Source organism: Gopherus flavomarginatus, chromosome 5 (assembly GCF_025201925.1).
Source record: "Gopherus flavomarginatus isolate rGopFla2 chromosome 5, rGopFla2.mat.asm, whole genome shotgun sequence".
NCBI lineage: Eukaryota > Metazoa > Chordata > Testudines > Testudinidae > Gopherus > Gopherus flavomarginatus.
This window is the reverse complement of record NC_066621.1, coordinates 115,365,900-115,380,194: the sequence shown is the minus strand read 5'-3', so window position 1 is coordinate 115,380,194 and position 14,295 is coordinate 115,365,900.

Here is a 14,295-nt window from a genome sequence, read left to right as displayed (position 1 = left end):
TATATATACATATGTGTGTATACACACGCACACACACACACACACACACAGTAGTTGCTATATTCTCTCACACATAGTATACAAAAAACTATGCAAACAGTGAGCCATATCATTCACTAATGCTTCCCTAATTCATGGAGATTGCTGTCTAGTATTTACCATGGTCTATATTCACTGGAGTAATGTTCCTTGTACTGTATAAGAACATAAGAGCATAAGAATGGCCATACTGTGTTAAACCAAAGGTCCATCTTGCCCAGTATCCTGTCTTCTGACAGTAGCCAGTGCCAAGTGCACCAAAGGGAATGAACGGAACAGGTAATCATCAAGTGATCCATGCCCTGTCACCCATTCCCAGATCTCCTGTAGACATCTACTGAAAACCTGTGTCATAGGATAGCCATTTTGGAGTGCCCCCTCATGGCATTGGGTGACCCTGCATCACCCCTTCCCCCAACTCCTTCTCTTGGCTCCTCAATAATGCTTCACCAAGACTTTCTTAAGCAAATAACACCCATATCACATAGTAATTTGTTAATATGGGGAATCTCAAATCACAAAATAAAGTTCAATATCACAACTCAAAAGGTTTGGGCTCCACCACCTTCTGTGACTCCAGATTCTGCATCAGTCTCAATCATCCTTCAGACTAGAGGGCTCTCAGGCTCCCCAAACCCCCCACCCCAGACCCCATCTCAAGCTCAAAAACTCAAAACAAAGCAATAACACAGTGTCCACCTACCCTGGCTTTAAAGAGTCTCATGTCCCTCCTGGGTTCTTTCCCACCTCCCTGCCCCTTGTACAAGACAGTAGCCACAAGGCCATTCCACAGGGCCTTCCTCTTGCTCCAGTCTTCATCCCTCTGCCCAGACCTCCTGGCTTATGGCCTGTCTCTCTGTTCCCAGGGAACAGCTATAGAGTTTTCTGCTCTCTGCAGACTCTATCAGACAATGAGAGCCCCCGCCCCCCCCCGTCTGCTCTCTGCCCCTTTCCTAACTGACTAATGCCTGAGAGACAAAGTGCGTAAGGTAATATCTTGTATTGGACCAATTTCTGTTGGTGAGAGACAAGCTTGCAAGTTTAGATAAAGCTCCTCATGTGTGTCTGGATTTACCTTCCACTAAACATTAGAGTCTACCTGGTCCCATACCAGTCATTGCTTGCCCTTCCAGTTTAAATCCTTCATTCTGTTTCCCCCCATCTGGGAAACTTAATCAAAGTGTCTCAGCAAAATAAAACATAGGACAGATTGTTTAGCATAAGTAGTTCACCATGAATGGTCCCTTGAAATGTTTTAAGTAGCCTGTTAACACCCATCCAGCCATAGGCTACTATACTGCATATCTCAGGCCTGACTCATCCAGTCAGTCCCTTCTCCTCCCCCCACCATGACTTCTCTTAATTAGGGTATGTCTACATCTACAATTTTGCAGCGCTGGTTGTTACAGCTGTATTAGTACAGCTGTATAGGGCCAGCGCTGCAGAGTGGCCACACTTACAGCAACCAGCGCTGCAAGTGGTGTTAGATGTGGCCACACTGCAGCGCTGTTGGGCGGCTTCAAGGGGGGTTCAGGGAACGCGAGAGCAAACCGAGGAAGGAGACCAGCTTGCCCGCGGCTTGCTCTCGCGTTCCCCGAACCCCCGAGCAAGCAGGTCTCCTTCCCTGCGGTTTGCAGGGGGGTTCGGGGAACGCGAGAGCAAACCGGGGAAGGAGACCAGCTTCGCCGCGGTTTGCTATCGCGTTCCCGGAACCACCCAGCAAACCGCAGGGAAGGAGACCTGCTTGCTCGGGGGTTCGGGGAACGCGAGAGCAAACCGGGGAAGGAGACCAGCTTAGCCGCGGTTTGCTCTCGCGTTCCCCGAACCCCCCTGCAAACCGCAGGGAAGGAGACCTGCTTGCTCGGGGTTCGGGGAACGCGAGAGCAAACCGGGGAAGGAGACCAGCTTGATTACCAGAGGCTTCCTCAGGTATGCTGGGATACCTGCTTATTCCACGGAGGTCAAGAAAAGCGCTGGTAAGTGTCTACACTTGATTACCAGCGCTGGATCACCAGCGCTGGATCCTCTACACCCGAGACAAAAAGGGAGTACGGCCAGCGCTGCAAACAGGGAGTTGCAGCGCTGGTGATGCCCTGCAGATGTGTACACCTCCTAAGATGCAGCGCTGTAACCCCCTCACCAGCGCTGCAACTTTGTGATGTAGACAAGCCCTTAAACTCAGCTGGCTGGTCACAGGTGCACTTGCCTTTCCCCTCTTAAATGTGTCACCCTGTGACAACTTAATTTAATCCTAACATTACAGCACATAACATGACTCTGAAGACACTAAAGCCAAAAGGAAGATATTTGAAAGAATTCCAGAACACCGGACACCTTCAGTGAGAGTTGCATGGATGTATGCAAGAGAAAATTGTGTCCTATGTGTGCAGTGTGAACAAGCTGAGATTAAGAGATCTTTAATTGGAACTAAAAGTGTGGAACATGACACTGAAAGAGTCAGAATGTGCTGTAACCTAAACATCTTCTAAGTGCAATGCAAAATTCAGTTTTTCAGAAGTTTATCCAAAACAGGAATAGAATGATAGGAGGAAGGAGAAAAAGGGACAGGAATAAGCAAGGACAAGAGAGAGATTGAGAAGAGAAACGAGGGAAAAAAATATTCAAACATAAGTGACCAAATCCCAAGGAAAGTGACACTAGATTTTCTTTGCTATTCTCCATTTATTGCATTTTGGGGCTTAGAAACTATGATGATTATCATGCTATACATTTAAAAGATATTTTTGATCTTGTTAGTGGTTATAATTGTAAGCCTAATGTTACATGAATATCAAGTTATGAACTGCAAAGGGGAATAACAATCATTTACAAAATCACTTCAGTGTGTTATATATTTTCAGTTTCAGTGAACAGAGTTCTGCTAATAAAAAGAATTTCAGTTTGATATAAATACCTCCTTTAAAGCCTGTTTTTAAAAAGATCATTGCATATTATTGTAAGTCTGCCTACTAACACATGCTGCATGTTCAATTTGGAGCAGCGCTTATGGTTTAATATGGTGAAGATTAGTTTCGCAACTGTTGTCATGACGCTTTCCTCTGCAAGATTAAAGTGTTGCCATTCGAGCATCCACCACTATTAGGGAGATAATGTAATTTAGGAGTTATGAACTTGTCCCTTGCACAGGAAAATGAGCTGATGAAACGTATGTATGAAGAACAACATTTCATTATTAGTAATAAAATAAATGATAATCTTCACAATAGTCTTTGATGCAACTTTCTTAGGATGCTTTGCTTTATTTTCATGTTCAGACTTCAATGAAGAGAGCCAATACCGTGAGTAGTGTCAGGCAGATTTCAGTCCCAGTAACAAATACTACATTGCTTGTTCCTTGGAGAACAGTAACAAGCCATGGCAGTACAATCTGGAAAACACATTATTGAACTAGTGTCTTCTCCTTTTCATGCCCTCAGATGACTCTTATTGCTATAAATGGCTGTTATATGCACACATCAAGATATAGAACAGGATTACTAACATTGACTGGTACAGGGGCTGATTTACTGTTAATAGAGAAAGGGACTTACCTTGCAAACTGGAATTCTTTGAGATGTGTGGTCCCTATCTGTCTTCCACTGTGGGAGCACATGCACTTTATGTGCCTGGGACTGGAAGTTTTTTGCTGGCAGCGTCTGTCTGTGCCGGCACCTGTCTCCCCCTTGTGTTCTAAACCTGGAGCAGTGGTTTCAACCTGTGGCCCACAGACTCCTAGGGGTCTGCAGACGATGCCTAAGATTTCTAAAGGGGTCTGCAAATGTAAAAAAGCTTGAAAACCACTGACCTTGGGCAATAGTGGCAGTGCAGACCACCTGCCTTTCCAGTTTCCTTTCTATTATAAACATCCCTAGCATAAGGCTCTGCAGCAGAGGGGAAGGAGGGCAGACAGCAGAATACAGAAAGGGACCACACATTTCAAAGTAACTCCAATTGCTGTACAAGGTAAGTAACCTCTTTCTTCTTTGAGTGACGGTCCTTCAATGTATTCCACACTGTGGGGGACTACCAAACAGTATTATTTGAAGAAGAAGGTATAAGGACCCTGGCTGTACCACTGATTGGAGGATTGCTCTGCTGAAGGATGCATCAGTTGTAGAAGCTTGCACCAAGGCATTGTGTCTTGTAAAAGTGTGAACTAAGCCCCACATTGCTGCTTTGCATATTTCCAGGAGAGGGCTATCTCAAAATGAGGCTACCAATACAGACTGAGTTTTAGTAGAGTAAGCCATCAGACCTTGTGGAGGAGGGGTAGCCGTTAAGAAGCAGGATGCAGCCCAAAATGCATTTGGACAGTCTCGAGAGGCGATTGCTTCCTCTTACATACCTAGACTATTTATATTCCTTGCAAAACCTGATTTCCAAAAGGACTTTGTGCTTTGTAGATAGGAGAGCCAAGGCTGGACAGATGTCCAAAGAGCAAAGTCTTCTATTATTGGTGGCAGGTGGCTTTGGGAGAAAGACAGGTAAATGAATAGTCTGATTTAGATGGAACTCTGAGATTACCTCGGGGTGAATTTCAGATGTAATCTCATGGAAACTGTATCTATGGAAGATAGTGTAATACAGATCAGCCATGAGGGCTCCCAGTTCACCTACTCTTCTGGCAAAGGTGATGACAACCAGAAAGGCAACCCTGGACTGAGGAACATGAAGCTAAGGGTTAAAACAGAATCTTCATTAATTCAGATAGGACTAGATTGAGATTTTATAATTGGGGTAGGTAACATTACTGGAGGAGAGGTTCAGACGATATCTTTTAGGCAACGTACTGTAACAGGATGGGTGAAGATAAGTGGTTGTCCACTTGCAGGGAGTTAAGGGATAGTCCTGAAGTCTTCCTTGTCCTTCCTACTATTGTTGTGGACTGATTGTGCCACTTCTGAACATGTCTTTTCTAGGTTCATTCTCCAGATGAGTTCCCCACATTACTAAGGATTGTCTTTGGTTTGTCTTTTTGTGAGTATGTGGAGGGACAAAAGGGACCCACCCCACTGTCTCACTGTTCTCCCATCCAGAGAAAGAAGCCAGAGATATGTGGGGGGTGAGACTAGTTTGTCCAGATTATGCTTTCTTGACATGTAGAGTGTAGCTGTCCATAGCCAACCCTGAAGATGTCGAAGGCAAATCTTGTGAAGGGTGTCACATAAGTGCATGAAGCCATATCACCTAATTGAATGAGACAGAGGTGAACTGTAGTCTAAGGCTGTCATGGTATAAATCCCCACTCTGAACCTTAGCGTTCAAAAGATGGGGTACCAGCATGAATTCCCCTAAGCTTAATTACCAGCTTAGATCTTGTAGTGCTGCCACCAACCAGGACTTGCAGTGCCTGGTACACTGTGGTCCCCCAAAACCTTATCAGAGGACCTCAAGACCCAGACCCCCTGGATCTTACACAAGGAAAGTAAACCCTTTCCCCCACCATTGCCTCTCCCAAGCTTTCCCTCCCTGGGTTACCCTGGAAGATCACTGTGATTCAGACTCCTTGAATCTAAAAACAGAGAGGAGTGCACCTTGCCCCCTCCTCTCTCCTCCTCCCCAAGAGGTAATACAGATTCAAGCTCCATGAATCTAAAACAAAGGGATTCCACCTTTCCCTCCTCCCTTCTCTCTCTCTGTCTCCCACCAATTCCCTGGTGAGTACAGACTCAATTCCCTTGAGCCTCAACAAGGGGAAAAAATCAATCAGGTCTTAACAAGAAAAACTTTTAATAAAAGAAAGAAAAAAAGTAAAAGTTGTCACTGTAATTTAGATGGTAAATGTTACAGGGTCTTTCAGCTTATAGACACTAGAAAGGAGCCTTCCCCCCAGCACAAATACACATTAAAATCATTCCAGCAAAATACACATTTGCAAATAAAGAAACAATCAAAAAGACTAAATTGCCTTTGGTACTTATACTCACTATTTGAACAGAACACTGGAGAGCTTGTATGTAGGTCTGGTTACTCTCAGAACCCAGAGAGAACAACAGACAAACAAACAACACAGAACAAAGACTTCCCTCCACCGAGATTTGAAAGTATCTTGTCTTCTGATTGGTCCTCTGGTCAGGTGGTCCAGGTTCACTGCTTGTAACCCTTTACAGGTAAAAGAGACATTAACCTTAACTATCTGTTTATGACAAAGGCCTCAGCTGAAGCTGAGTGATGAGATCCTTTATGCACTGGACTCTGTTCTGAGATACACGAGCTTTGGCCCTGATAGAGTCCAGGGTCACCTGGGACCTAAGGCCATGTCTACACAATCAAATACTTCTGACACTGGGGAACACCAGGGGTGTTAATGGCCAGTTATCTATAGTTCACAGTCAAATAACACACTTGAAGCCCCCCAGAACTCAAAGTATTTGATCCTGTGTATGCTGCCTGTGCAAAGGGTAGATTGTGCTAAGTATTCCCCTAAAAACCAGGTGTACTTAGTACAATCTTAGTTCACATCAGCAGCATACATATGAATAAATTCTTCAGGCTCCAGTGGGATTCCAATTAATTGGCTGTGAACTACAGCTAATTGCCCAACTAATACCCCTGGCCTCTGGATTCAGAATATTTGATTGTGTAGACATGCCCTAAAATAGACTTCTCAAAGCCTCAATGAGCAGAGGAGATTGAGCAGGGACAACGTAGCCATCTATCCCTCCTGGTGAGATCTCCTCATCAGTAACCAGTGAAAAATGGGTTAACTGGTGAGGCCTGGTGGTGAAAGTGGGCTTCCACTACTAATAGCACCTTTGTGAATACCCTTAGTGCTGTCACAAGGCCAAAGGGAAGCACTCTGTCCTGGTGAATCTCAGGAAGCTCATGTGTGCGGGATGGATGTCTATCTGGAAATAAGTGTCCTTCAAATCAAGAGCTGTAACCAATCACCTTTGTTCAATGAGAGAATTATGGATGCCAGGGTGATCATCCTGAACTTTTAAGCATTGCATGAAGATGTTCAACTGCCTGAGATCTAGAACGGGTCTCCATTCTTCAGATGGAGCAGGGAATCTACATTTTGTCAGTGCATGCTCTTGTAAGATGGGTCCCTGAAGAGGGAGGGAGGTGGGGGGAGAACTCTGCTGTGTAACTGTAGTGATAATTTCCAGAACCCACATGTCTAAGATGCCAGGCTTGGGAAACATGAGCTATGCAGCCATCACATTGTGTACGGGATTCCTGAACAGATAGATGTGGGAGGCTGGGATTGGAATGAGGATGGGGAGGGACACAATGGGGTCCATTGTGCTTGTTATACTAACAATTTGCCATTTTCTGGTTGGCTGTCTGTAGGGCTGAGACCTGTGGTATTGGAGTGTAGATGCCAAGTGCACAGAGGCTTGCCCTTGAGTCTCTGAAGGAATGTAACAATTCATCTGTTTTTTCATTAAAGAAATTGTTTCCCTCAAAGGGCAGATCCTCAATTATGCACTGGACTTCTTTAGGAAATCCAGAGGATTGAAGCCACAATGCCCTACACATGACCATAGAAGTTGCCATTGAGCGGGAGGCTGTATCCATTGCGTTGACTGGGATCTGGCTAGAAATTTACCATCCTCAACAAATGCTTTGAACTGCAGCCTATCCTCCTGTGGAAGTTTGTCAGTCAATTCCACAAGTTTAGTATAATTAATAAAATCATATTTTGACATTAAAGCTTGATTGTTTGCTATGCAGAACTGTAAGCTGGTCAAAGTAAAACATTTTCTCAATAAGAGGTCTAGGCATTTAGCATCCTTATCAGAAGGGGTGGACGTAGGTTGATGTTGTCTGCCTCTTTCAGAGACAACTTGAACAAATCTGAAGCAAGTTATGATAAAAAAAATCTACTCCTTTAGCTGACATGAAGCATTTCTTCTCCATTCTTCTTGTGTGTGTATGGGGGAGGCAGGGGTCACAAGTGACTGGAGTTTGCCAAAACTGTCTTGGTCAGTTCTAAGATGGTTTTCTTACTGGGAAGGCCAACCTTGCTAGGACCAGCACTCTGGAGAATGTCCAGTAGTTTGAGAGGTGTCCTGCACTTCCTCCAGAGGGATCTGGAGCATATCTGCAAGCCTCCTCAGGTGGTCATGACATCGCCTATAGTCATCAGGAAGTAAAGGTGAGGCTGGTGATAACGCCTCATGTGGGGATGAAGATGACAACCCTGTCAGAGCTGGTGATTCCATTGGATTTGGTTCCTCCATCAGCTCTAGAGGAGGTTCAGAATCATCTCTGTGAGGGGAGAGTTGTCAAGATTCCCAGTGGGATTCATGGGCCCCAGTAAGGCCAGTGTGAGGGGTCAAAAGGAAACTGGGACAGTCCACACAGAGTAGGATACCATTGGTCCCAAAATGCATAATCTCTCCTATGACATGGGGACAGTGCCCAAGACACTTTGGATTCTCCATCCGGACTATCCTCTTGTCTCAATGGGAGTTGTAATGTTCTCCCACTAACACCCAACTTGTCAGAGGAGGAGGCTTCAATTGCCATGGGTGCAGCCATCAGTATTGGGGTCCATATTATGCCGTCGCTGGTCGATGGAACTGGAGAGTGACTACCTTTCCTGCACGCCCTGGACTGAGGATGCAGGGATCTCCCTGGTCAGAATCAGTTCCGACAGGATTGGGGATTCCAGGCTAAGAGGATGTGAACATCTATCACCAGATGCAAGGGGACGGAATGGGCTCCTTTCTTTTTGCAGCACCAGCAGAATTAATTTCGTTCTAATCTTGGTACAGGCACAACTCTATTCATAGTGCATTGGCACCATCTGTTTAGGAAATATCCACTTTTACTTTTCTCTTGCCAGTACTGGGGATGGGCCTGCTCTGGTAAATAGCAGCAGTTTCAGAGTCAGACAAACAGTACCATGCTCCTTGTGAGCTCCTGGCAGTCCCATACTGGGGTGAAGAGTATCACCTGACTTGGAGGGTGTAAGGGATGAGGAACTGGAGGGGGGGATTTCTCTAGTTTCTTGTGAGAAAGTTTCTTCTCCGATCAGGGACAGGAGGAGGGTGAGTCCTTAGCTCTGCTCCTATAAGCCCTGGAGCCAGAGATCACTGTGCTCAGACAGGCACTTCTTGATGGCTTTACCCAATGCCCTGACCTCCAGTGGGCCAGAGTCAGACTAGGGCCTCAGAGCATGATCAGTTAGGAATATGTAAAAGCAGCAAAGAATCCTGTGGCACCTTATAGATTAACAGATGTTTTGGAGCATGAGCTTTCGTGGGTGAATACCCACTTCATCGGATGCATGTAGTGGAAATTTCCAGGGGCAGGTATATATATATGCAAGCAAGCTAGAGATAACAAGGTTAGTTCATTCAGGGAGGATGAGGCCTTGTTCTAGCAGTTGAGGTGTGAAAACCAAGGGAGGAGAAACTGGTTTTGTAGTTGGCAGTTTCTCCTCCCTTGGTTTTCACACCTCAATTGCTAGAACAGGGCCTCATCCTCCCTGATTGAACTAACCTCATTATCTCTAGCTTGCTTACATATATATACCTGCCCCTGGAAATTTCCACTACATGCATCCGACGAAGTGGGTATTCACCCACGAAAGCTCATGCTCCAAAATGTCTGTTAGTCTATAAGGTGCCACAGGATTCTTTGCTGCTTTTACAGATCCAGACTAATATGGCTACCCCTCTGATACTTGAATTAGGAATATGACACCTATATTCATGGACCTGGTGGGTTTGGCTTGGGAAGGATCAGCAAATGCTGCACTTTGAGGTGATTAGAACTTCTCTAGGGCAGTAAAGGCACTTGAGGTGGTTGTTGCTGACCAGGAAGGCCTGCAGGCAGGATACACAGTTCTTGATTCCAAGGATCTTAAGCATACTAGTCACCCCATACGAGGCAGGAGAAGATTCAGGCTGGAGAAGTCACTCCTCCCCGTCCACCCCCCAGCACAAACTACTAAAAACTACCTTTAACTAAAAAACCCCCAACCTATCTAAAACTCTTATTTAAAAAAACAGATAATTGCAGTTAGATACAGAAGAAGCTAACTAATAATGTGGTCACTGAAGAGGTTCCATCTCAGCCGATGGGCAATAGAAAGGAACTGGAGAGAAGTCAGTCTGCACCACCCCTCATGCCCTCAGTTCAGAGCTCAAGGAAGAGAAGGGCACAGGTACAGAACAATAGCACTGCTAGCAACAATCTTCTGCTCTTAGGTGCATGCACACCCGCTGTGGAATACACATAGGTGCTGTCACTTGAAGAATGCTGAAGATCACAACCAGAATAGGGAGGGCTATTCAGGGATTTGTCACTTGGGCTTGGGAAGAGTAGGCTTGCTGGTCTGATAACCGAGGGGTCTGGAATGCCTAGGATGGCAACACAACATTTCTTCTCCACCCCGAACAACCATTGCCCACCCAGAAGCCTTCGCCTTCTTCAGAATTCCCCCAAGTCTCTCGCAACATCCTTACCTGGTAGATCTTGGGGCCCTAGCTTGTTTTCGGTTCCTGTACCTTGCCTCTTTGTTTAACTATTGAGCTGTCCAGTTAGCAGTGGGGCCTATGGCATTCCTAAGCTCAGATCGTGAGACCGAGACCGAGCAATAGTTTAGAAAGAGAAGCTCTGGATCATGTCCCAGTAAAGATGCTTCTGATATGTACTTTCTGAAAGTTGGGCCAATGACTACTAGGATTCATTCCCGAACCACCCAAAAGTCCTTGCCAATTTACCTTTTCTGATATAGACTAAGGAACTGTCCCATAATCTAAGAGCCTGAGGCTATAGCAGGTGCAAAAGAACATGCTACAGGAGGAAAAAAGAGCTTCCAAATGATTTCTTAAAGAGGGAGGGAGGATGTCAGGGCACAGCCAGAGAAATGGAATGCTGCCATTAGCAAACCCACTGACAAGGAAGGAGCATGCCTTGCAGATCTGGTGAGAAGATCGTATTTCTTATTCTTGCTTGTAAGGAGCCAAGATGTGTCACATTGCCTGTGTTTACATTATGTTAATATTGGTTATGGTCTGCCAGATTGTTCTGTTCTCCACATTAAAGATCTAATTAAAAATATAAAAGGTTCCCCAATCCAAAAAATACTGGGAGAAAAATCTAAATTCAGCCTGAAAGGAATTAAATCCAGTACACTGTACATGTACTCTAATAACCCTGAAACTTACTTTCCCATACATCTGAAGAAATAGTGCTGAAATTGTCATGAACATTGCTTTAGATACAAAGCATCAATTTTCGTTAATGGCATTCATGACTGTTTTTATTCACTTCAAGGACAGTCATAGTACTGAAGTTTTGTTCACAAGAATGTTTTTGGGAGGAAAAAATACTTGAAGACATGCAAATACGTTTTTGCATGAATATTCACTTGTAAGTGTTCAGCAGTTAACTTGACAGCTTTGTGTTTAGGAGTCTTCCAGTCAACCATTTGCCTTTGCTGACCAATCACACAGTGTAAACAATGAATTATAAAGAGTGAATACTTGAAGCAATACTGAATATTTTGTGAAAAGATTATCCCCTGAAATATCTGTACGTAAACCATTCAAATAATTTTCAATATTTAACAAATTCCTAAAAATCCAAGTCCATTTATGGATTCGTTTCAAACAGTAAAAGGAGCTCAATTCTTCAGAAAAATTCTTCACTGCAAGTAGTTCATATAGTTCTACTTTCAGCCTTTGAACAGTTTACCTTTGATTTTAAGAATAGGTAATTCTACTAATTTGAGGGGACTAAAGACATGTTATTTTATTTTACTCATGGGTGATCACTACAGGTAGGAAAAGCAAATTTTTCACATTCAAATGTACAGTAGTCAGTCTGTACCAGAGCAGGCACTCACCGCTGCAGCATCTCCTGCCTATTACCTTGGGAATTAGCTCATCCCAGCCTCAAAGCACCTCCTGCTGATTGGTGTCTCTCCTGCTGTCACTACTTATCTTACCTGTGGCATCCTAATCAATCTCCACCACGGTACTTCAGGCCCCACGTCCCTCATCAGTCTGCAGTGCCCCTTCTCTTGGGTACTGCCCTGCAGCACCCACACTCAGGGTCCTCCTCTCTCCAGGGAACCCCAATTCCCTAAGCCCACCTTGCCTTAGTGATCCACTGCCAGTCTTCATCTAGCCCCTTCCCTCAGATGAAAACTGCAGTCTGAAATGGCTGCTCACCATCAGCCAGGGAGTTGGACCTGCTGCCTCTTCCTCCCCTGGTTGCCTCCCCACAGCCCTAGTACTACAGCCTAGCTCTTCCAGCCCTGACAGCAAGGCTTCTGCCTAGGGGTTTGCCAGGCTGGAGTCCTCCCAGCTCCTCCTGCCCTTCCCCAGCAGTGCACTGTCCAAGGTGCTCTTTCAGGCATCTAGGTCCATCTCTCTCCAAAGCTGGAGCAAGACTGACTACCCCATCTGGTCTGCCCTCTTTTATATTGGTTTGGCCTGCTCTGATTGGCTGCCTCCCAGCTCCTCCTGGTTGGCTTTCAGCCCCAGCCCTCTCCAAGGGCTGGCTTTTAACCCTTTCAGAGCTGGAGCAGGGTGACGGCCCCGCTACACAGTCCTATAAAGAGGAATTTTGTTCTTTGATAAGTGGTTCCGGAGTCAAAGCTATTGTTTTTACCTCAGACTGAGTGTTCATGGGTTCCAAGGATAAGATGACTTGGGATGGGCTGCTGGAAAGCTCAGGTAGGAGAAAGATAGTCAACAGGAGTGGTGCCCTTATGAGATAGACTATACCCTTTTGCAATACTGGGTAATCTTCCTTAGTGCTTGTCTACACTAGAAAGTTTTGCCACTTTAACAATAGCCGATATGGTTGAAGCAGAAAACTCCTGAGTAGATGCAGCTATACTGGTATAAGTACTCTTATACCAGTATAGCTTATTACAGTTTGGGGAATGAAATAAGTTAATAAAGCATATTTTGTTGCCTACTCTATTGATGATATCACTGATTTAATTTCCCCAATTAGCACGCTGAAATTTGGTAGGTTCTTCTCCCAAGATCAGGCCCAGTATTATCTGAATTACTGCTCAGGTGGGAGACCCTATATGCATAGAAATGATGACACTCACACTTAGAAAAAACCTTCTGTAAATGTAATAGTTGTATTTGCACAGTTAGCAAAGATACAGACACTCCAACCCAGCAAGGTAGGTTGAGCTAGTTTAGAATGAGCTGAGCATCTATATACTTAGACCATTCCTCACCATCATCAGTAGTCATCATCCTGGCATTGCCCCAGGCATACAGGCCAGGATACAACTTTTATAACGTCTTATATTGATGCCACCAAGCCTAATGCATACTCAGTAGGGGTTTCAGCTTCCTTTCTGTATTTGCAGTTCCTCATCCTACTAATGTTGGGGTGCCCTTCTCCCATAGATTATTAGTTCCTTTACCTCAAGTTCATTAAAATATACATCTATTAGTTACCACAACATTCTTGTGGTTGGACATCTGCTGATGTCCCTAGCATAAAATATCCCAAGCTGGTATAAACTAGCCTCTTGTTGTTTACCTGTCAGCAGTTGAGTCATTACAGCATTTTATCTTGTGATATCTTATGATCTAGGGTTACTCATGGTTAGCTACTTAAGGCTTTTGATGTCTTATGCCTTAATTAGTTTAGCTAAGCTATCGTTTTATAGGCCTTGAGGCTTGTAGGCTCATTGCATTATTGCCTTAATTTATACCTATGCCTGACCTAACAAATACCTATAACAGTGGTTCTCATACTGTGGGTTGGGACCCCAAAGTGGGTCTTGACCCCATTTTAATGGGGTTGCAAAGGGCTGGCATTAGCCTTGATGGGGCCCAAGGCTGAAGCCCAAGCCCCACTGCCCAGGGCCAAAACCCAGAGGCTTCAGCCTTGGGCCTCAGATTACAGCCCTCCCCCACCCACCTGTAGCTGAAGCCCTTGGGATTCAGCTTTGGCCCCCACCACCAAGAGCGGTGGGGCTCTGGTTTTGTCCCTGACCCCCCTGCCTGGGCAGCAGGGCTTAGGCTTTAGTCCTCCCTCCTGGGGTCATGTAGCAATTTTTGTTAGCAGAAGGGGGTCGTGGTGCAATGATGTTTGAGAAACCCTGACCTATAGGCTACACTTTATACCACTATTACTGCATCCACACTGGAGCCTCTAGTGGTATAACTATAATCAGTAAAGTCATCCCTCCCCCTCAATCGACATAGTTATATTGGTGTAGCTTTTCTAATGTAGACCAGCCCTTAGAAGATGGAGACAGTATATGAGGCTCTTGGGCCTCTGTGAGGTTCCTCACTGCAGACCTTTCATTAC